General features: G+C 42.5%; 1 protein-coding gene across 4 annotated transcripts in view; it reads left to right on the forward strand.

The window, feature by feature from the left end:
- The first annotated feature begins 425 nt into the window (after nt 1-425).
- Nucleotides 426-25,110, forward strand: part of LOC123352367 (DAB2 interacting protein) — a 401,633-nt gene continuing 376,948 nt past the window's right edge. The window contains exons 1-3 of one of the 4 annotated variants that reach the window (XM_044992350.1): nt 426-1,525; nt 1,979-2,053; nt 2,693-2,744. The gene's annotated coding sequence lies outside the window, so the exon portion shown is untranslated. Of the gene's footprint in view, nt 1,526-1,978; nt 2,054-2,692; nt 2,745-23,031; nt 23,116-25,110 lie in introns of those variants that run through there. The other 3 variants (XM_044992351.1, XM_044992356.1, XM_044992357.1) reach the window with 3 other exon arrangements.

Genomic DNA, 25,110 nt, shown 5'->3' on the forward strand with positions numbered 1-25,110 from the left:
GGCCCCGCTCAGCAGGGCCCCCAGGGCTCGGGGCGGAGCGCGGGGCCCCCTGGCTTCCGGCTGCCTTGGGGGGAGCCCCTCATTTCCCCCTGCGGTGAGGGCATGTGCGGGGCTTTGGAGTGGCAGAGGCACAGGGGAGAGGGACATGGGGGTGTCAGGGATGGGGAGGCAATAGGAGGTGGGGATATGGGGAGACAGATACCAGGATATGGAGGGCAGGGATATGGGGAGACAGATACTGGGATATGGGGTGTCTGGGATATGAGGTGATAGATACAGGGATATGAAGGACAGGGATATGGGGAGATGGATACTGGGATATGGGGTGATAGATACAGGGATATGAGGGGCAGGGATATGGGGAGACAGATACCAGGATATGGGGTGTCAGGGATATGGGGAGACAGATACCAGGATATGGAGGGCAGGGATATGGGGAGACAGATACTGGGATATGAGGGGCAGGGATATGGGGAGACAGATACTGGGATATGGGGTGTCAGGGATATGAGGTGATAGATACAGGGATATGAAGGACAGATATGTGGAGACAGATACTGGGATATGGGGTGTCAGGGATATGAGGTGATAGATACAGGGATATGAAGGACAGATATGTGGAGACAGATACTGGGATATGGGGTGTCAGGGATATGAGGTGACAGATACAGGGATATGAGGGGCAGGGACATAGGGAGACAGATACCACGATATGGGAGGCATGTATAGGTGGAGACTGACAAGACACAGGGTTATGGGGGTGTCAGGGATATTGGGGCAGAGATATGGTTTACAGGAATATGAGGGTGTCAGGGATATGAGGGGCATCTCCTGGGGGTTCTGGGGTTGGGTTTGAAGCCATGTCTCTGTTAAAAGTTATCCCTTCCGCTTTTCACTTTTCGTGTTGGGTAGTCACTGTCGGTGCCCAGTGCAGGGTGGAAGGTAGGGCGCGGCTGAGTCAGGTTTGCAGGGAGCAGCCAGAAAGAATCATTTTGCTACTGACATGTGAAAGTAGATTAATACCCCCTCTTACCCAATTACTGGTCACACTGCAGGCAGCGCACTTGGGGTGACCGTTGGCCCTGTGACGTGGGAAGGGATGGAATTGTTCGGGCCAGAATGTTCTGTGGCAGTTACAATTCCCTGGGTGGGAATTGGGCAGAGGGGCCCTGGGATGTGGTGTGGGAGGTGACAGCTGGAGAGGGCATGGTAGGGAGCAGACACGGATAAGACAGTTGAGAAATGGGCCTCAAGGGGAAGGGAAGAGGAGAGGCATATGGGCACTGGGCCATTGGAAGAGGAGAGATTCTTAAGAAAGTGCAGTGACCACAGCAGAGCCCCCTTGACAAGGGGTGAAAAAAGTGAGATAAATTGGACAGGGTGTAAGCTTAAGTGTGTAAGAAGAGCAGAGTCCGAGACATGAACACGACGTGAAAAGAAAGGGAGAGGACAGAGAAGAAACCAATCAATCCAAAGAGAATATGAGAGCACTGAAAGCAAACAGTCTGTGAAATTCCCTGGGAAGGTAAGTGAGCCTCTAGTTTGTTTGAATATGAAAATTTCTGGGTGTTTAATAATAAATGTTTCCAGTGGAGGGATAAATGAGCTCAGGGGAGATATTGCTAGAAGTAAGGTGTTTCTGTGGGGACTGGGAGTGGGCTCTAGGTCATCTCTTTTACCTAGAGTCCATGGCCATTTAGGATAGGATTTAAAAAAAAAGTGCCCAGCATTGTAACACTGTTCCTGTTGAAGTCAGTGGCCGGGTGGGGGGAGGGAAAAAGAGTTTACCATTTTCTAAAATGGGAGGAGAGTTAAGGCAGCTTGAACACTTTTGAAAATGCCACCTATAGGGTCTTGGCCTTAAGTGGCCCATGGGGCTCTTGCTGTTTCTCTCTCTTACTGAGATGCTGCTGGAGACATTGCTTGTTTAGCCTAGTAAAGTGCTGATTCTATATCCTCCCCCCCTCTTTTTTGGCAGAAAACACAGCCATGATCTTTGCAGCTTTCCTATGAGATTCTTCCCATGGTAACAACAATAGAGCCATAGAAGCAGGTAATTACATACTCAGCAGCTGCACTGTAGCAACGCTGCTGTGCAAGGTGTCACACCTGTAAACATTTCAAGGCTGAGTCCTGGCATTAGAACTTGTTAGAGGGCTATATGTGACCTGTGACTATTCTTTAATCACTCTTGGATGATGGGGAATACATGTTTTCCACAGCTATGAAAGTGGGGAAGGAATATACACTTATATTTATTGAGTGGCATCATTATATTTACAGTTTATAATCACTAGCTTACTGGGTAATTTTGCTGCATTTTCTCCATCTGCAAAACCGAGATGATACTTAGCTCCTTTGGAAAGTATTTTGAGATATATGGATGAACAATGCTATATAGTAGCTAGGTGTTACTAGTGTAATTCAGAGGCTTAATGTGAACTATAATGTATAATAATTCCTCTTTCTTTGAATCTTCCCTTGGAAATGCCTTGACTTTTGCTTTCCATTATATGATTAATAAAGCCATGGGGACTAGAGTTTCCTGTTTATGTAGAGTGATTTGTAGCTAAGTAAAACGAATGCATGGTAAGTGATATGTAAGCATCTTCTCTATATTATGTGCAAGGGAAATTACATTCTTTTTTAGTTAAAATGAAATATTTTTTTGTCCACTGCAATCTTATTTCAGAAGCATGTGAATCCCAAGATGACATGAACAGCATCGCTGCAAGAGCATAATGGTAAAACTCTTTCCCACCGGGCCTAAGATGCCTGATAAACAGCCCTTCTCATCATCAATTGGCATGAATTTCTAATTGCATCACTTTAGTAGCAGATTCCAGACTAGCTCTAAGTAGCAAAAAATCCTCAGAACAAATCAGGGATAAATGAAAACAAAGACCAAATCTATTTTATGGTCCTGGAGTCCTGATAACTTTTTTGAATCTCCCTTTTCTGACCACCACTACTAATGTGTTTAAGAATCTTGTCTGTGGAGAGCTGGGATTAATATATTCATAGGTGGTGTCACCTAGGGAGGGTTCTCAAGCTGGTAGTGCTTCTATGCTTTGTTTTTCATTTTACTGTTGTGTAAATTTACCTGTAGTTCTTCTTGCAAAAGATGTCAGACAAACAGCTTTGGAAACTGTATGTCTCTTTATCCGGAGAGCAGCTACAGCAGGATATCAACGTGAGGTAGTCAGATGCCTAATAGTTTAGGGCAGGAAGTTTCATGACTGTTCATCTTTAATATGGAGACAAGAAGTCCCAATGTACATTACTGCATCTTGATCAGAACAGTTCTTACAGCAGACTGGAACACTGCATATTGGGGCATTTAGTATCAAGAGGCTATACCTCCATATTAAAGATGAAGGAGACTGCAGTCTTCTCTATTTTGTTTGTACAAATTAAGTACAGTCCCTTGGACTTCTGAGAAGTTGTCAGTGCTGATCTCTTTTGAGAAAATGGAGCCATCTCTGCTGTAGGGGACCACTATGCTGAAAGTGTGTCCAGTGGTAAGGACAACTCTTAATGGTAACCTCAGTAGGTTAAGAGGTAAAGGAGGATGCCCCTGAAATACAAGGAATAGATACTGTGAGCTGGTGGTTTACTTTAGGCCAAGTTTCTGCAATGAATAGTAATCAGATAACTGCTAGCCCCTCTTAAAATCAATATCAGTAGTTAAGGCTTGGGCATTTTCACCTTAGTAAGGCTAAAAAAAATCACTTCATGAACACTAAAGTATCAAGCTGTTGTATGGAGTCTCATTAACATCTCATGCATTTAGCTACAAACTAATACATACACCTCTACCCCGATAGAACGCAACCCGATATAACACAAATTCGGATATAACTTGGTAAAGCAGTGGGGAGCCCTGGGCCCTTTAAAGCGCCACCCGAGCCCTGCTGCTTTACCGCGTTATATCCGAATTTGTGTGGAGCCCTGGGCCCTTTAAATGACCTCCCAAGCCCTGCTGCCAGAACTCCGGTGGTGATTTAAAGGGCCTGGGGCTCTGGCCGCTGCAGGGAGCCCCGGGCCCTTTAAATCCCCGCTGGGGCTCTGGCAGCCAGGCTCGGGTGGTGATTTAAGGGGCCAGAGGCTCCAACCTCTGCAGGGAACCCCAGGCCCTTGAAATCCCCACCCAAGCCCTGCTGCCGGAGCTCTGGCGGTGATTTAAAGGGCCAGGGGCTCCCCGCAGCAGCTGGAGTACTGGGCCCTTTAAATCACCGCCAGGGAAGCCAGTCCAGTCCGGCACGGCATACTGGCTCTTGCTGGTACACCGTACCGGACCAAACCCAATATAACGTGGTCTCACCTATAAGATGGTGAGATTTTTTGGCTCCCAAGATCTGCATTATATCGGGGTAGAGGTATATTTATTACAGCATTTTGCTCAAGGATTTTAGAGTAGAAAGCCTTTTATCTGATTTCTTAAAGAGGATTTCATCCCATTCCTGTTAAAGTCAATGGGAATTTTGCCATTAACTTAAGTGGTACTCATTGGTGATGGGAAAAAGTAGGGATGAAGACAAAGGTATTGTTGTTCTGTGGATGGTTGCTGCCATCAAGTGCCTCCTACCATGCACTACACCCATGTAATTGCTAGAAAGTTAACCAGTCTAATCAATAGTTTGTATATGTATGTGTTTTCTTTAAGCTGTGTAGCGGTGATTTATGTTATAATATTAGTCAAATATCATGTTATTTTCATCCTTCCTAAACATATCATACTTAAGAGACATGCAATAATAAACAGGTCCAGCTATTTCCATCTATCTATACATAGGTCTTTCTTTCAACTTATCCTTTCTACTTAGATTCATTTGAAGAAGGCTGCTGATGTTTGTAAGTAGGAATTATTTTCTCTAAAACTGATTTTTACAAATATAAATTTATTTCAATTTTAAAAAGAGTCTATCATGTTCTCTAAGTATATATGTTTTTTAAGGACATATTATTTAGTATTAAAAACTAACTATGTGAACTAAAGCATTCAACAATCTCTCCAAACCCAAAACAATTGGCAGAGTACCCTGAAAATCAACAAGTCCACCCAGCTTCCTTCCCCTCCTGCCATTCCTATCTTTTCCCTCACCCGTGGCTCTTGTCCCTTTCTCCCCTCTCCTATTATCCACCCTCTGTCTTCAGTAGGATTACCAGATAGCAACTGTAAAAAAACGGGACGGGATGGGGGGGGTAATAGGTGCCTATATAAGAAAAAGTCCCAAAAAACGGGACATCTGATCACCCTCGTCTTCAGCCCCCTCTCCACCTTCATCTCCTAGATGCTGTCTGGGTACCAGTAAGAGTGCTTCATCCTTTTTCTTTGTGCTGCCTGAGTGCCACGAGGGGTGTGTGGTGTGCAGTGAGACCACCAGAGAGTCAGTCTCCCTGCTGCATTTCCAGTAGCCAGTGTCATAGCTGGAGGAGCAATTGCAAGGAAAGTCATGTTCTGCCCCCTGGCAACCCCAGAATGGAGCAGACTCAGTCCAGTCACACATAGGCAATCTGAAGAGTTAAGCATGCTCAGTTCAGACAGAATGCTCAGAGAATTTGGCTGCTAAACTCTAGCACAGGGGTAGGCAACCTATGGCACATGAGCTGATTTTCAGTGGCACTCACACTGCCCAGGTCCTGGACACCAGTCCGGGGGGCTCTGCATTTTAATTTAATTTTAAATGAAGCTTCTTAAACATTTTAAAAACCTTATTTACTTTACATACAACAATAGTTTAGTTATATATTATAGACTTATAGAAAGACCTTCTAAAAATATTAAAATGTATTACTGGCAAACAAAACCTTAATTTAGAGTGAATAAATGAAGACTCGGCACACCACTTCTGAAAGGTTGCTGACCCCTGGTCTAGGGTGACCAAATGCCCTGATTTTATAGGGACAGTCCTGATATTCAGGGTTGTATGTTATCCTCTGTCCCGATTTTTTCATACTTGCTATCCAGTCACCCTATGGATGCCATACACAACAATGCATTTTAAAGTGCAGGACAGGCTATTTCAAAGCATTGTACTGACATCCATTTTGCATTGCATATAATATTAAATACCATAAAATTTTCTCACTGGGTGCAGTACTTATCTGCATAGAGGGGGAACACTAGGATTCTTTGAAACATATCTGTGTGGTTTTGGTGCAGAATTAATTCCCAAGATGCAGAGATTGGGCCTTGGGAATCTCCGGTGAATCTTGTGTGCTTTCCCAGACTGACAGCTAGATGGTACTGTTGTGTAATGCAATAAATATTCCTCTGCCATTTCCGTAAGATGGCAGGTTAAACAGGACAGTCACCAGTGCCTGTTTATTTTAATTTTCTTAAGAAACTGAATTTGATGCTGGCTAAAGGTGCCATATGATAACATCTTTTCAAAGTGATGTCCAGAGAACAGCTATAACATAGGCCATAGCAGTGCAAGTTTCCCTACATCACTTATTGCCAAAGTGCTTCAGCCTTGCCCTAGAGTGACCACTTTTAGGCATGACAGAGTAGTTCAGTCTCCATGGCTATTAAATTTTGTTCCCTCTGCCATGATATTGCCAGTAAGGGTATCAATTGTGATGGAGAGTCTTGTGGTGTGATCACCTGATCAAGTTGAAAATGGACTGTGACCCAAAAACTCATGGCACATAGGACAGACAGCCATCAGGTGATAGTTTACAGGTAGTCAGTGGTACAGGTCACTATCCACCTCCAAAACACCTTTTAACAGAAATACATAGCCAAACTAACAATTTTTGATAAAATAAGATTTATTAACATTCAAGATTTACAACAAAATAAAACAAATCATTTAAGAACTATTGCCAATTTGTATTTTAGGAAGATTTTTTTTTTAAAAAAGCAACCTAAATTCAGTAACTGTTGGAAGATGATTTTAAGCCCTTAATTCATATAGCCAGCTCTATTACTATTTACAAAACTCAATATTATCTCAAACATACCCATCCCTGTTCCAGATCCAGTCCCAGAATGCCAGTGTTGAGGGTGTTTCCTGCTTCCCATCGCTCCATGTCATTTTCTGGACCAGGGCTAAAACAATTACTTTTTGTACCATGATCTCATGTTCAACTCCTAATGGACCTCTTCAGATGTGCCTCAGCATCCTTTGAACTGATTCCCACAGCACTTCTTGTAGGTACTTCTGGAATATGAAAAGAATCAGTTGCAGATTCCAATTTAGTGAAATGCCGGAGCCAGGGAATGGAAAAAAGGCTCAATGAAACCACCAGAGATCTGATAGCAATTTCTTTGCTGTTGGAAGCTACAAATATGGAATGCCTGTTTCTAGGCATACATTCTGTGAAAGTAGAGAGAAATCCAGCTGCTTGTGTCTTTACCTGATGGACTATAGAATGCGAACATCACTGAAAGGAAAACAGGGACTGTAGCCTGTTTCTGGATGGGTTAGCCACTTAGGAGTACATTTTCAAAGTGCTGTGGGTGGAGTTTTAGGATCAACATCAATAGGAGTCATGTGGTTAGATCTCGTACTACAAGAATCTCTCTACAGTGAAAGCAGCAAAGAGTCCTGTGGCACCTTATAGACCAGGGGTCGGCAACCTTTCAGAAGTGCTGGGCCGAGTCTTCATTTATTCACTCTAATTTAAGGTTTCGTGTGCCAGTAATACATTTTAACATTTTTAGAAGCTCTCTTTCTATAAGTCAATAATATATAACTAAACTATGGTTGTATGTAAAGTAAATAAGGTTTCAGAATGTTTAAGAAGCTTCATTTACAATTAAATTAAAATGCAGAGCCCCCTGGACTGGTGGCCAGGACCCGGGCAGTGTGAGTGCCACTGAAAATCAGCTCGCGTGCTGCCTTCGGCACCCGTGCCATAGGTTGCCTACCCCTGTTATAGACTAACAGACGTCTGTTAGTCTATAAGGTGCCACAGGACTCTTTGCTGCTTTTACAGATCCAGACTTACACGGCTACCCCTCTGATACTCTCTACAGTGGTTACTCTTCCCCTCCACTGCACTCCACCCAATCCCCCTTTAGCTGAATGGAGGTTGATACAGGGCAATCGTTTCTTCCATCTCTTTGGTGCCCTGTTCTTGTTCAAAAGAGGAGATATGATAGTGCCTTTGAAACATCAAATAATCCTTAGCATTGCTATTAGGTAGGTATATATTGTAATATCCACATTTTACATGGGTAAATTGGAGGAAAGGATAAGCAAGTTGTCCAAAGCCACACAGCAAATTAACAGGAGATCTGTGCTTAGAACTCAATTGCTCCTCAGTCCCTGATCTGTGCTCAGGCTGTAGACCATGCCACCACTCTGATTTTAACAAATAACAGTAGGACATGGAACTTTCTAAACACAGTGTTATACTCCAGAGACATCAAGAAATCACACTGTAGTCAGACAATGGAGCTACAAACTCAATTCTGTGGGATCTTTGTCAACAGAGAGCAGACATGTTGGTTTCTAAGTCTCTCTTGTCTGTGCTGGGCAAAAGTGTGCCTCAAACTATTGACTGGAACCCCTTGAGGTTCCTCCACCTGTCATGCTCATATGCAGAAGACATTTTTCAAGTCCTTGTTATGCCCATTAATTGCAATGCTTGTGGTGAGGTCTGGAGCTGTGGTCTGACTGAACCAGTCTAGCTTTGTCCCTTTAAAACAGACAGAGGCAGAAGAACAAGAGAGCTAGGCCATGAAATCAATGTTGTTTGAAATGGTATCTCATATAGTGCAGACCTACTCTTTTTGTCTCAATGTTTTAAATGACTCAGCAAAGCTGACAGTCTCAGTTGGAGCCAATGTTAAATGAAAATAGTTATGTGAGTTATTGTGATTTGTCTCATATGTTTTTTATTGTAGATGTGTAATCACAATAATTAGGTTAACCATATTGATTTTCCTCTTTTAGCTGGTTCTGGGTGAATTCTGTTTCATAATCAGCTTGCTGTCTGCTCTATATAAGCTGCTCCAAAGCCTAGTGTGGTGAAGGAAAAGAAAATCTTTGTTTATGCCCAAGAGTTTGAATTACAGAAAGACACGTGCCAAAGTGCAGCTGTGCAATAGGTTGAAAAAAAAGACCTTGCTTTGTCTGCATTAAAAATATTATTTATCAGCCCAGTGGTGCTATTGCTTAAATACATTTGAACCTTTATAAAAAGAGAAATCTGGTAATAAAAGCAGGCAACTGGGAGCTCTTGGTTTCTACCCTCTGTTGTGCTACTGACTTGCTATATGACCCTGGGCAAGATACTTAAAGCTTTCTGTCTCCTCCAGCAGGATATGACTGGCTTTAAAACCAGCAACCCACAAAGAATGCATGTGAGTATTTTGTTTGATCACACCTACATGATTCAGGAATTCAAAAGACAACTACCATATCATAAAAGAGAAGCCCCAGCTAGTTCCATCAGGTAGTCACTTTAGTCAGAGCAATTTGTCCTGGTAGCAAGTGCACTGGGATGAGGGTCATTTTACCATGAATCTGGGAAAATACAGATTTACAACTAAGTTCAAGTCACAAGTGCAAATGCACATGGCAAATGCATACTGATTTTTTTTTTAAACAGCATGTGGCACAGTTGGGAGGCTCTAGTCAAGAAAGACCAAGGATTCTAGTAGCAGGAAGTGTTGCAACCAGGATTGAGGTGCATTGGGTGGGAAGTTTTCACACTACTTGCTCACGGTCTTGGGTGCTATAAAATAATAATTCATGTGATTAATAGTTTACCTATCTGTCAGATAGGGGTATCAATTCCCATGTATTTCCCAGAAGTGTTGTGAGGTTTCATAAATGAACATTCTGCAAGGGACAGGCAGATCACAGGACAGGTGGACAAGAGAATAGTGTGCTGCCTTCCCAGAACCAAGACATAAGATGTCACTCTAAGATTGGATAGGCTTCTGAAATCTATGGGTAGGGATCCATTAGTGCAGTGGTCCCCAACGTGGTGCCCATGGGCACCATGGCGCCCACTGGGGCATTTATGTGCGCCCGCCTAGTGCCCAGCAGGGGAGAGAAGCCGCGGCCCCGCGCCTGCTGGGGACCAAGAACTCCAGGGCTGCAGGCTGTGGGCGCCGGTGTTCTCTGTCCCTGGCAGACGTGGGGCTGCGGCTTCTCTCCGGCTTCTCCGGGGCTGCAGGCGCTGGTGTTCTCGGTCCCCAGCAGGCACGGGGCCGCGGCTTAAGCCGGAGAGAAACTGCAGCCCCACACCTTCTGGGGACAGAGAACTCCGAGGCTGCAGGCTTCATTCTATGTTAAAGTAAGAATAATAAATATATTTGGACCAGCAGTTCAACAATGTTTTACTTTTTTAAAATAAATAAGATGAAAACTGTTTATGATATTTATTTTGTAAAAACCCCTTAATTTTTCTTACAGGTAGATAAAAAAGAGCAAATTCACATGGTAAGGTGAAAGAGTAATTGCCAAATAATTTAATTAATACCTTTTACATGTAAAATTACCCTTTTTATCTGATGGATTCATATATTATGTAATATTAAATATGATGTTTTTCATATTATTTAATTACAAATACAAAATAATCTTTGAAAAATTGTTGGCGCCCGCCACACTCTTCTGAAAACATGAATATGCTACTGGTCACAAAAAGGTTGAGGACCACTGCATTAGTGATTCATACTGACACTCATGACACTGCATCAAGGATTATCTGGTAGATAATAGATGACTTCAGGGAAGTGTGCTGAAAAAGACTATCCAAGCAAGACTATCTTGAGATCCTTCCTGTCCCATGAGCAAAGGAAGACAGAAGGCAGAAAATTCTGGAAGTGAGTTGCTGGCTAGGTGAGTGGTGTAGGCTTTGGTTTTGTGGAACATTTGTGGAACACCTTCAAAGGGATCTGTATAATTTGGATGGCCTCCACCTCAGTAGAAGGGGGACCAATCTCCTTGGGCACAGGCTGGCTAGAGTAGTCAGGAGGAGGTTAAACTAATAACAAAAGAGGAGTGTGACGGGGTGGACTAGGTCTGGAGGCCCCCTGCTGGAGGCCTCATGGCCCTGCCTCACCCTCTTACCCCCCAGAAAAGAGCAGAGGAAAAGTCCTCCAGGCAGCCTAGAGTGGCTGCAGGGGAAGCTGCCAATCAGGAGCCAGAAGCTCCATATTAAAAGGAGCATCGGAGGCAGAGTAATCAGTTGCTGCCTGGAGCTGGAAGAGGAAGAACTGACTGGAGGAGCAGCGGGACTGTGGACAGCTCAGTGCAGGCAAGACTGAGTCCAGGGAGGGCTTCGGAAGACCAGTGGAGCGAAGAAGGAGCTTCTGGCTGGCTGAGGGGAGCAAGGAAGGCCTGAGCCCAGAACCTAGCCAGACCAGGCAAGGGTACTGTGATGGGCCCTGCTGGTCTGTTTAAAGACTGAGCCCAGGGAGGGCTGCTGAAAAGGACACACCAACTGAGGGTACTGCAATGGGCCCTGTTGGACAGTTATAGAAGGCAATGTCTCCAGGGAGGAAGCCTTGATGGTACTGCCCAATACTAGGGTCATGAGAAAGTAAAGACTGTATACCCCGGAAGGGGTTTTTTGTTTGTTCCATCTACAGACATTGTGTGCGACTCAGCCAAACAGCTGAAGACCTGCTGACCAGAAGAGGGGTGCTCGTGAGAGGTGGGTGCTGACCCCATTGCAGGGAGGATAAAAAGAAGGAAGATATAAGCGCTCAGTCAGCACAAACCAAAGAACATGAAACGAAGAAATCCCTAAATTGTCTATATGCTAATGTTGGGAGTCTGGGAACAAACGAGGAATTGGAACTGCTCATTTATTAGCATAAATTCAATCTAGTTGGTATTTCTGAATCCTGATGGGATGATTTGTACAACTGAAATGTTAAAATCAATGGTCCTAATCTATTTAGGAAGGATAAAGTGGGAGTGGGTAGTACTATGTCAGAAATGGCATTACATGTTTGAGTCACTGATAAGCATTCAACTCAGAAGAAAATGATCTTATGTATCATTGTCCTAAAAGATAAAGTGCAAAATGGGGTACTAATTTGATGTCTGCTACTGACAACCAAATCAGCTAGGGAACAGGATAGGTGCATATGAGGCAGTCATCTACAATGTGTAGGAATAAAAACTGTGATATCATGGCAACTTCAACTTGATTGACACATTAGGAGGTCTCATGCTGTCAGTACTAAAACATCCTTGGAATTTCAAAACACTATAGATGACAATTTCCTATCTGAAAGTGTTGCTATCAACATGGGGAATTATATATTAGACCTTGTCCTAACAGATAAAGAGGAACTTACCAATAACTCTTAATTTTATGATAACTTAGGTACAAGTAATCATAACTTGATTATATTTATAATGTGGAAGCAGAATAAAGTTCAGAACAGCAATATATATATATATTTGGTACTTTAATAGGGCTAATTTTCACAAAGCTGAAAACAATTGAGCTAAATCATCTGGGAGGAAGAACTTAATTAGAAAAATGTGAATGATAATTGGAAATAATTTAAGAATTCCTTGGTACAAGCCCCAAAAGCCCCGGTCCCACAATAGAGGAAGCAAGTGGTGTTGGTTTAAAAAAAACAACAGTCTGGTTTAGAAGAGGAGCAAAGGCTGCTGTAATAAAAAAAAACCCTCTTATTTATATAAAATTATAACAAATGGACGAAAGGGAAAGTTGATCATAATAAATATAAATTAGGAATTGTAGAAAATGAATAAGGGAAGCCCAGGACCACAAAAGGAGAACTCTGTGGTCAGAGTTGAGACTAATAAGAAAGAGGGTTTTTAAATATTAGGAACACAAAGAATCATGACAATGGCATCGGTCTATTACCATATTGAAATGGTAGAATTATCAATAATAATGTGGAAAAAGACTAGATGTTTAATAAATATTTCTGGGCCAGGGAGGGAGATAATATAGTCTAACCATATGGTGATAATTCTTTAACATCCTCCAGAGATATTAGTGGGATAGAAATGGAAGCTACTAAAGTTAGACATTTTTTTAAATTAGCAGGTCCAGATAACTTGCATCCAAGTTTTTTTAAAAGAGCTGACCAAGGAGCTCACTGAACTGTTTTTCTTTCTTTTTTCCAATACATTTTGGAAGACTGGAAGGAACTAATATGCCAAATTTAAAACTTTAAAAAGGATAAGTGGGATGACCTGGGTAATTATAGGCCTGACAGCTAATGGAGCAGCTGATACTGGACTTGATTTAATAATGAACTAAAGCAGGGTAATGTTGGTTTTTTGTTTTTTTAATTACATGAGTTTATGGAAAATGGATCCTGTCAAACTAACTTGGTATCCTTTTCTGATGAGATTACAAGTTTGGTTGATAAAGGTAACAGTGCTGATGTAATATACTTAGGCTTCTGTAAGGCATTTGATTTGGTGCCGCACACTTCGATTAAAAACTAGAATGATATAATTTTAACATGGTACACATTAAATGGATTAAAAACTGGTTGGTTAATAGGTCTCAAAATGTAACTGTAAATGGGGAATCATCATTGAGTGGGTCTGTTTCCAGTGGTGTCCTGCAGGGATCAGTTGTTGGTCCTAAACTCATTAACATCTCTATCAATGACCTGGAAGAAAACATAAAATCATCACTGATAAAGTTCCCAGATGATACAAAAATTGAGGGAGTGGTAAATAAGGAAGAGGACAGGTCACTGATTCAGAGCAATCTAGATTGCTTAGTAAACTGGCCACAAGAAAACAATGTGTTTTAATATGGCTAAATCTAAATGTATACATCTGGGAACAAAGAATGCAGGCCATACTTACAGCATGGGGGACTCTACTTTGGGAAGCAGTGACTCTGAACAAGATTAGGGGATTGAGGTGGATAATTAGCTGAACATTAGCTCTTTTGGCCACATCTGGAATCAACAGGGGAATCTTGAGTAGGAATAGAGAGGTTATTTTACCTCTGTATTTGGCAGTGGTACAACAGCTACTGCAGTACTTATGCCCACAATTCAAGAAGGATGTTGATAAATTGGAGAAAATCCATGAGAATGATTAAAGGATTGGAATATATGCTTTACACTAGTGATAGACTCAAGGAGCTCAATCTCTTTAGCTTAACAAAGAGAAGGTTGAGAGGTGACTTGATTACAATCTAGAAGTACCTGCATGGGAAACAGCTATTTAATAAAGAGATCTTCAGTCTAGCAGAGAAAGGTATAATGTGATGCAATGGCTGGAAGTTGAAGCTAGACCAGGGGTCTCAAACTCAAATGACCATGAGGACTAGTACATTGGCCCGAGGGCCGCATTACTGATACCTGCCCCCTGCTGCCCTTGGCCCTGCCCCCACTCCACCCCTTCCATGAAGCCCCACCCTGTCCCATCTCTTCCCACCCCCTCCCTGCCCCCAGGGGGTGCAGGTGGGGTGTGGCAGGGGCTCAGGGCAGGGAGTTGGGGTGTGGGGTGCAGGAGGGATGAGGGGTGTGGCAGGGGGTCAGGGCAGGGGGTTGGGGTGCAGGAATGGGGAACCGCGGCCAATGGGAGCTGCTGGGGGCGGTGCCTGAAGCAACATCAACACACACACACGCCTAGGTCGCCTAAATGGTTGCACCGGCCCTGACTGCACACAGCAACTGGGTGTTGTAAGGATCAGTTCATTAACATAGATGAAGTACTCATAGGCTACACTGACGGGGCCATTGGAGAATCTAGCTAGACTAGATGGTATTCCTCTATGCCTCCCCCGCACACACACACAAATTCAAGTGGAGAAAAAAGTTGCAGGACAATGAACAAACAAAGATGTCTGAGTATTTGCAAAACTGACTTTCAGTAAAGTTGCAAGTTTATTAACTGATTTTTTTGAAAGGCACAAAGCAAGAGCCCCTGATGAGTCGCTATGGCAACTAGAGTTTAAGACTCTGTCTAAGAGAACAATCTGTCTCTCCTTTTCTCATTGGGGTAGAGAAGGTATAAATACAGCACTGGCAAAATCAATATTTGAGTGTTTTCTCAATGTACAGTTAGTACTGGGGGACGAAAGCTGCCATATAAATGTCAGGTGACAATCCTTTCTTAATAAATACCATTAGTGAGTTCCTTCTGGAACAGTGTCTGGAATAATGCTTTAGGTCCTCCACCTCAGTCAGACTAGCTGTACATTTCCATTCTGTCACTGTTCTGTTGTATAATTTATTTATTTACACTTTGTGTGAAAGTGAGGGTATAATATGCTTTGCCATCATAATGCACGTAGGTATCGTGTAAACCTCCTATGTGAAACTGCCAATTCTCAGTCCTGCCGGCTCTTCCAGCTCCGCCCCCTCCGACGCACCTCATTCTCTGCTATTCCAGTCCTATGCCCCCACAAAGTTTTGCTAATGCACCTCAGCCCCTGCTATTCCAGTTGTGGTTCTTTGTGAAGCAGACTCGTAATGATGTTATGCCATATTGTGTGATGTGCGCAAATTGTGATATGGAAACATGTCTGCTAGTGCCTCTCAAACTCATACATTGTGATATAAGAAAAGCCTGGTTTCCAGAAATGAAAGTTATGACCCATTAATTCATTTTGCTATTTTGGCCCACATTTTGATCTCGAGTTTTTACATTTTCTGATTTAACTCTCTCAACAAGGACCAACTCACATTGTACATAATGAATTCTAAGAATCTATTCAGCATTACTTCCTACCAGGTTCTTCAGCAGTTTGCAATAAAAACTGATCTTCGCTTAATCAACTATTTGTTCAGAAGCCAGTGGCACCTCGTGCTAGCTGTGATAATTCCTTCACAATTCCATGGGCCATACAAATAGCTTCATTATGAAAATAGCATATGGTCATGCTTACAATTGGTTGAGGCTAGGCTGTCTTTGACAGTCTTCTAATACTGGCTGTCAGAGCAAATGAAATAACATATGTATTCGCACTTTCATTCTAATGAGGAAAAATATTGAATTAAGAATAGCTGAATACTAATGGCTGCCATCTATTTTCACTCTTACAAAAGAAATCATGCCCATCTGCATGGTGCCAGGTTCTGATAAAACAACAGATGGGTATCGCAACCAGCAAGAATGAAATGCCCTGGAACCTGATTCAAAGGCCTGTCTTCTGCACTTTTTATGTACATGGTGGATTTCCATCGGCAATTTAAGTGTGTACAGAGATAGGATAGGAGGAATAGATCATTTTGGGATACAACTGAGTGTGGATGTGGAGAAACTGCTCTGGTTAACCTGTATTTCTTTATCTCTGTGTCTACGTAGATTTGAGCAAATCATTCTTTTACAGGTGAAACGGATTTGGATATAAAATAAGAATCAATCCAAGGTGTGAACATGTCCCTTTTTGGAGAATTGAAAAAGTTAGTTAAACTCATTCTCACCTTCCTATTGTTTTTCATTTTCTGTACTTATGTGTTTCATCAAAGGGAATGTAAGAAAATATATCAGGAAAAGTTGTGAAGGTGGTATCTGGCTAGAAGCAGGAAGTTGAGAAATCTTAGGGAGGGCTGACCCTCTTCTTGAGATTTGAAGCCCAGTTTTAGAGATCTAAAAGATTTGGATAGTTTAGAAAAACAGCCAGAAATGTGGGTGCTCTTATTTGTCTCTGGGGGTCACCATTCCATGGCTTCTATTGGGGTTTCTTCAAAGCCATATTTTTACCTAGATGCCACTTCTCTGTAATACACTGCCTCATTGCAGTTTGAACTGCATTAACCTCATCTCTTCTGGTAGCAGAACTTGCTTATCTAGCATTCCCCACCATCATTCCTTATTCCTGCATTTGGACTTTCAGACTTCAACTGCAAAGTCTAGATCTTCATGCAGTGGTTCCTCCAACTCGCCATTTTGTCAGGCTCTGGCAGTGCTTTAATCCAGGCTTCCATGAAAATTCTAATGCTTTAAAAATTCGAACCTCAAAACCTGTTCTTGCAGCAAATCTAAACTTTAGCAGGAAGAAGCCCCTCAGGTTAGTTACCTTTGACCTTGCACCTCTGCAATAAGAAGGGGAAGCTGGTTGTGGATGCAGTGGGGAGCTTACTGTAGGCCACTGCAGAGTTACAGGTCTCGCCAACACAAGGTTAGAGTTAGCTCAAACTGCAGTTCTATTATAGTGGTCATTGCTGAAGTTACTGTTGTTCCAGCCTCACGCTGATTGAAGAGAAGAGATCAACTGTTTTATGATGTATTGGTCGTTTTACAGCATGGGCTACAATTAGGATGGGGAGCAGAGCTTGCCTTTTAAGAGCATTTCCAGCCATTTGCTCCTCCCACCCCTTGCAGCCTACAGATGGTGCCATAACAAATGGTGGAAAGGATTACAGCCATCCTCTACAGCCCCTTCCAGTCTCTTGGGCTTCACTTTATCACACACTTGTACAACATGCCATTGGATCTGAGGATCTCCTAGCACCATCCAAACAGTAATGAATACAGCCTCCCACCGCCTGTGACAGGCTTTATTATACCCACTCTACAAATGGATAAACAAAACTTCAAGTGACTTACCCAAGTGCACAGCAAATCAATACCAAGGCTTTGGTTAGAATCCAGTCCCTTGCTCTCACCACTAGCCCACACACCCTCAATGGCTAATATAGTTCCTTAGCCACTAAAACTTCCCTGATAAGTTCTAAAACCTCTCCATCAACTCCAATGAGATTGAGAGGCTACCATATACATAAACCATATATATATTTAACTAGGAATTGTGATGATCTGCTTCAATTTTTCAGTTACAATCTAGACACTACACACCAAGTATATAGTGTGTAATGTTGTACTGCGTGTTAAACCAGAACCCAGCAGAACCAAACAAACATATGTTTCTTTATTATCAGCAATGATATTATTTGGAAGGCAAATAGAAATTATTATTTAACCAAATGTGATTGCCTCTGACAACTTGTTTGGTGAACAAGGTAGCATTGGCTCAGTGACTGGGTAAATTTGGCACAAATTATGATGAAATAACTTCATTTCTTGTAAAGGGAACTCTTCAAGGGGGATATTGATGTGCACAGTAAATCTCACTAATGCAGCACTGCTTCCAAGAGCTTTTAATTGAGCTTTCTTTAAAACTGTCAAGATAGCTCTTTAGTCCATGACGTTTATTGCTTGCCTTTGTACAATGTACATTGTGCTTGTATTATCATATAATCAGCTGCTTGGCATCCAATATGCTGCATGAAACAAACATTGCATCTTATTTCTATTGCTTCAGCAAGACAACTTAATATCCAGGGCATCTGTTCTCATTATTCCTAGCTGAAGTAACATGAAGAACCCACAAGAAACTGCACCATAAAGGGATTATATCTTGAAGTTTCTTGACGGGTAAATTGCTTTATGGTTTCTCTATAGGGCTAATTTTTTGCCATATTTTCAAACTTGTTGAGCGGGAGGCCTTTATTTTAGGGTTATTACAGCCAAGTGTTTTACTTAAAACAATTAGAGATTCTTTCCTGCTTTACAATGTTACATAATGACAAGAGGGGAGTTTGCCAAATGCATAAAACTGAATAATCTGATGGGTGCTGTGCTGTTCTCGGTTAGTTGTTTTTAATCAGTGTATGTCAGTCAGGAACTGTTGTTTTATCTGTAATGTGCTATCCACATGTCCCTGAAAGTTGGCTCTTTTTTACCCTCTGATATCTTACTTTGTACTGTAGTCGCATCAGATTTCATAAAGTAAGCAGACTTGGGCTGGGTCAGTGTTTGACAGGAAACCTCCAAGGAGCACCCATGGGACTGGGGAAACGGTGCTTGAATTCAGTCTGAGAAAGTCTTTGCTCAGAGTCGATAGTAAACCAATGCCTGATATTATAGGGAATCTTGGTGGAAATGTGAAGCGGAGCTCCTGACCTCTCATGCTGCACTTAAAGATCCCATGACATTTTCTTGGGACACATTTCCTGTGTCCTGTCTGAATTCCAGTTTGGGTAATTGCACCATACTTCTCTAGATTCCTCTGGCGGTATCACTTGAATGCGGTGTCCTCACTCACCTCCTGGCCTAAACAGTTGAGATGCTGCTCTGTGCCGTTAAGCAATTGTTACACTTCACCCCAAGTTGATGAAGTGATTCCTGTATAGCTTGTACTGAATTAAATCTGTAAAGCACTATGGGATCTTCTGGAATGACAAGCACTCTGTCAACGTACCGTACCATGCTATATTTTTACTTTAGTACCTGTAGCCTGACTGGAGCAGAGGTGTAAATAGCAGTGTGGAATATGGCCAGCCCACTGTCTCCTTCCCTCCCAGGGCAGATCTGCCATTACCCACAATAGACTCCTTTACCTCCAGCAAAACTCCAATAGAGCCAGTGAGTATTTTGGCTGGGCAAGGAGTATAAGATCCTACCCAAGCTGATTACAACCCAGCAGGGCAGCTGGAGAGAGTTGCTGGTGTGTTTTGATAAAGGGCTTGATGAGGAACAAATTGTGGAGAAGTATACCCTTCCTGACATGGAGCCCAGCCCGAGGGTGAGGGCAGAGGCTGTGTCCCTGCCACACAGACGTTCCTGTTGTTGTGTTTTGTTTTTGTTAAGCACTCACATTATACAGTGCTGAATGTATTATTCACAGAGCACCTTTGCACAGAAATTCATCTTGATCAGTTTTCCCAAGCCATGTATTACCACCTCACAGCCAATCTCCTGCTTTAAATACCTTTCAGTCTCTTCTATTCCTCTGAAAAAACATTCTGGCACGTTGGAAGATTTCAGGATATTTTCATTGTTCAAAATAGTCTGTGTGTGAAATGTAGAAAAGATTCCAGATTAGTAAAAGGCATTTGCTTCTGTTTAATGAAGCCGAACTTTCCACAGCTGGTTTGAATTTAGTTATAAGACAGATTCTGTGCAGGTGAGTCTAGAAAGTGGTGATAGGCTCAGCCACTTTGGGATAATAGAAATTCCTCAACTACTGCCTCCTGATGATCTGAAGGAACAGCTATTCTAAGTGGATGCTGTCCTTTTGGTGGCCAGCAGAGGGCACTATAGTCAAGGACCAGCTGGCTGCGGGCATGATCCTGCAGTTTTTTTCCAGACTCAATGCCTGTTGTCCTAACCAGGAGTTTTGCACTGTGTAGATGTTTCAAGATCAGGCCCCTTAACTGTGATGTGCCCCGGATTAGTTTAATTCTGTACACTTTTTGTCAGAAAAGGGCTCAATTTTCTGAGTCCAAACAGAAAATTCTCCGTCCACCTGCCTTACCAGACGAACAGATTTGCTTGATGCACAAAAAAGTGGCCAAACACGGCATAGCTGCCTAACGAGTAGAGACAGAAAGGGTTTGAGTGGATTATTGCTGGGTGAATTAACACCCCGACTCCTTCTCTACCATGTTTCAAGTCTCTATCTGCATGCCACTGATAGCCATCTTCAAATATCATTGCTTCCCTGGGCATTACTTTTTTGCATAGCACTTAACAGATGGGACGGTATCCCTGTCCCAAAGACTTCCTGATCTAAGTTAACACTATTATTGCAATGGAGAAGAGCTAACAGTCACTGAGAGATGAGGAAAAATGAAGCTGAGGCAGCAATGAGAACTTGAGATTGTTTTTGGCTAGTAATGCCTGCAACTTGTGGAGGTTCCAAAGCAGTGTCGGTTTTGCTGCGGAGGTGGGATGGGGTTTACAGACCCAGCACTAAAGTAAAAAGAGTGGTGGAGAAGTATTGGGCCAAGAAGCATGCTGGGCATGTGCCCTGTGGAGGACCTGCTTAAAAGGGAGTTCTGGCTGGGGGAGCATGGAGGAGAGATGCTGCCATCGCTGAGGCAGAGCAATCTGCAGGGGAAGGACCAGGACTGAGTAAGATTTGGCTGAGATCCCCCTAACTAAAGGGGGGGGGGACTGAACTCCTGAGGGACAACTGAGAAGCATCCTGCCCCCCAGCTGGAGCCCTGAACTACCAAGACTGTGTAAGCAGAAAGCTGGCGCCACACTCCAAACTGAGGGGAAAACAGGGAAGATAGGAAATGGCCTGGGGGAGTGATCTGGAGTGGCAGCCAGAAGGCACTGAGCCAATCCTCGCCTCTGGGCTGGGACCTGGTGAACAGGGAAGACCCGGGTCCCCCTATTCTTTCCCTGGTCTCCTGAGAGAGCCTGGAGGACTCTGGGGGGTGTGTGTGTGACAAACTGTGGATTGGCCCCCAGGTCCCTGTACTACCTGGAAGAGCCACCTCCAAGGTTTGGGGAGAGAGTTCATCTGTGGCCTGACCACTAGGCCTGCTGGCCTCCAAGCAAAGCCAGGACAAACGAATTAGGATGTTAATGCCCATTCTCTTACAGCAGACGGCGCTAATTTTCCTCCTCACCTCCCCCCGCCCCCATGCCTAAAACCCATTTTCTCTAATCCACTGGCTCCATGAAGAACAGTAACCTGCAAAAGTAGTTTGCTTTAGCGGTTTGATCTTGTTCTTCATGAAGTCATCAGTACAACTCCTACTGACTTTAATGTGAGCAGGACTGAGCCCAGGATCATACCCGAGATGGGCAAAATAGCTCTGCCGTCCTTCCCATATTTCTCTCTTTGAGACTAAATCCTAATGGAAAGGCTTTTTGAACTTTCCTCTACTACAGTCCTCATGCATTTGGAAAGGATCTTCTTTTTCCATTGCTCAGCATATAGGATCCTTCTTTGGCTCTTTCCTTCAGTAGTTTAAAAATAGCCCCAAAGTGGCTAAACAGACTGAGAGGCCCCAATGCTGAAGCAGTTAGTATCGTGCCAACATTTCCATTATAAACTGCATTTCTTGGGGTTTTATTTCTCAGCTGCAGTAGTTTGTTGTTGTAACAAGGTGTCCACTCAGGAGTAAATTGCTTTGAAACTTGTTTTCAGGAGTCCATTTGCCCATTTTTGAGCTATTATAAGGCAGGGGAAGGAAAAGGCCTGAATAGTTTGGCTGACTTTTAGCCCTCGTGTACTGCAGAGAAGCATATTATTTTTCTCTGAAATTATGCTGCTGCCAATATCTAAAGGATCCCGGTACATTTAGCTATTGTGCTTAATATTTCTTTCTGTTGCACACTAATAAAAACTAGAAAAACTGCATGCCCCATCTGAGTCTATTCTCTCTTCCTAGTGGTATGTACTAAGATGGTCTTTTAAACACCTCTGGACATTGAGCTCCCCGGTATACTCAACAACCAGTGGGAGGATACATGGATGATCAAGCTAATATTTGGCAAGTGAGCATTTTAATGCAGGAAATACAGCTTATGGTGCTTCTTGCTCGCAGTGTATCAATATTCCAGGCACGTGCAGTGGAATCTTCAAATGGCTTCCTTTGTGCACTCTGCAGAGGGCTTAGGTGGCAGAGATGGGGTGAGATTTACCCCTTCTTGAGGGCTAGTACATGGCCTATGAACTACAATATTGCTCTAATTAGGGCATATGAGAGGCATTAGTGGTACACAGGCTTTGTGCTGGCCCTCTGCACAGGAGTGATGCGTGAGTTACATCTGTGCTCAAGTTATTGTTGCTGGTTTCCCCGGGGTGGTATTCTCTCTCATACCATTGGCTGTAGGAGGAAACGGCAGCACACTTGTACCTAGTTTGTGCTGAAGCCCCATGTAAATTCTGCAATAGTCTCTCCTAGCAGTCTAGTTCCTTCCCCTGTATATATATATATATTCCTTTTACTATAGAGCCCACTGTAGGTGGATGGATGAACTATTCAGTATCTATTCTATCTTGGTTTATTTAGCCAAGGTGCACGGTATCAACTGAGCAGAAATTAGCTTACGAGGCTCTGGTAAATTCTATTGCATGACAGTGACAATCACGCCTATGTTCCATTTGCACCTACAGATTTCAACTTCTTGCTATAGCCATTTACATTTAGTGTAAAATATTAGCTACATGATCCCATCTGCTATTCAGCAGCTCCACACTTGAACCGTTTACAGGCTTTCATTATTTACACCTTGTCAGATAGGGTTTGCACTAAGAGCACCAATAATCTGCAATTCCCCTAGGCTGTAAGGTACATTTTCATATTAATTTCCCACATTTCTACTGTACATCACTAGCTTCCCAAGGAGTAACATTGACATTGGATGGAGCACCATCAAGTGGATACCCCTTCTGGCTGAACATCTTATGCAGCAAGCAGGAAACTGAAGTAAAAATGTAAGTGCAAAACATATGAACAGGAGAAGGAATCAGTTCTTGGAGGGAAATTCTATGGTCTGAATTTTCATGATGTGAGGAGGGGGGAAAGATCTCAGTCCACAGAAGACTTTTTGTACTTCTGTTTATTATAATACTTTCCACATTATCATCTCATCTATTGGAAGGTCTTCAGTCTCCAAAAATTGAACATTTTAAAAGTTGCTTCCTTTGCACATGGATTGAAGCAATTTAATTTTTTGCTATTTTTAACTGACTCTTCAGAATTTTGAATCTTCATTTTCTCCCACTTCTTCCCCTCTTTTCCTTAGGATAATAGTGTATAATGTCCAGGGGTTGTTCATTTTTTCACTTTCCCTTTTCTACTCGGTAGCTTTTCAAAATTTCTCCAACTTTGGAAAAGCTACAGAGGGGCAAAGTGATAGCACAAAATCCTGTCCCCATTGAAGTCAATGAGAGTTTTGCCATTGACTTTAACAAGGCCAGGTTTCTAGTCTCAAGGTTTTATTTTTCATTTTGCTATTCTTTACTTCTTCCAGAGTTGAGAAAGTTTTGAAAAAAATAGAGTGGAAAAAGGAAAAAAGTAGCTGGAAACCCCCGACCCCAGGGATCATTCTTTTGTGTTCAGTGGCAAAAAAAAAAGGGAGGGAGAAAAGGAAAATATCCAAAAACGGATGAATTTTTATAATTGAAATACAAATTTGAACTTGAAATGAAACTTCTCATTTTAAAATTTCTTGTAGAAAAAATTTGAAATAATTTTCAACAAAATGCCAGGTTTCAGCAGAAAGTTTTTTCAGTTGAAAATCTTTGACTAGATCTGTTATCAGCAGTGACATCTTGCCATAACAGGATCTATGATCTCAGGGATCTCAACTTGTGAGTACAAGATCCTTGTAAGATACAGTCTAATGCTACTTTCACTCTCATGTTTAGCCTTAAAATGTCTTCAACATAGCACATCAAAATCTATAAACTGAACTTAATGTTTCTGCATTTTGATTTTACTCTATGCAGAATAATGCACCCACCATCTGGATTTGAATGCCTGTTTATTACCCATCCGTCCTTCCTTTCTTTCTCTGTCACTCAGTGGTTGCTTCCTCAATGCCTGACCATTCCTACTGTGACAATAAAAATGAGCTTTAGGGTAAGATTTTCAAAAGTACTCGGTATTGGCCTACCTCTGCTCTCTTCAAAGCCCTTGTTATTTAGTAAAATGCTTTGTGTTTGAAAAGCCAGGAATCATTTTTTCTATCACCCTATAAAGCAGAATTGCTGTGCTAACTCTGTTTTACTGTATTGCCCAATGCTACCCAGAACAGACTTAAGCTGCCTCACTTGTTTTGTAAACATTCAGTTTCCCCTCTCCTAAACAATGGGAGAATCTGGGTTTAATTAGCCAGGGAAGAAGGTCTATCTCATACATTGAATAGGTGCCTACCTATAAGAGTAACCAGGGTACTCTGAATGTTACTGAGCTAAATACATTTACCACATTAAAACAATGTAAGTGCAGGAGGCATGATTTTCTGATGCTCGCTGAAGGGCTTATTACGTAAGCAATGGCCTGTAAATACAAAAAGGAATAATCGAATGAAATGGCCCCTGTGTACAGTTCATAGGAACAACTGACACTATTAACATGGACTTTAATAGTATTCTTGTCAGCAGCAACAACCTACATACATTTGTGGTTATGATCTGATCTCACATACCCCGGATCCTATTAGGAAATGAAAACTTCTCTCTCAACACTTCACGCGCCGTTGTTCAAAATGTAGGCAGGAATTGTTCCTGTAAGTAGAACGACATAAACACCAGGTGTGCAGCTAGCCTCATGAACTGGAGTAATGGGCATTCCCCTAACAGCAACGGTGGAGGACACCTGGCAACACTTCCTGGTACATCATCCACATTTGCATGAATCTTGATGCTCACGGCAACAGTGTGAAGTCCCAACAGGTCTTTTTGGACCTAAGAAGGAGCCCTAGA

The sequence above is a fragment of the Mauremys mutica genome, chromosome 18 (assembly GCF_020497125.1).
Source record: "Mauremys mutica isolate MM-2020 ecotype Southern chromosome 18, ASM2049712v1, whole genome shotgun sequence".
Taxonomy (NCBI): Eukaryota; Metazoa; Chordata; order Testudines; family Geoemydidae; genus Mauremys; species Mauremys mutica.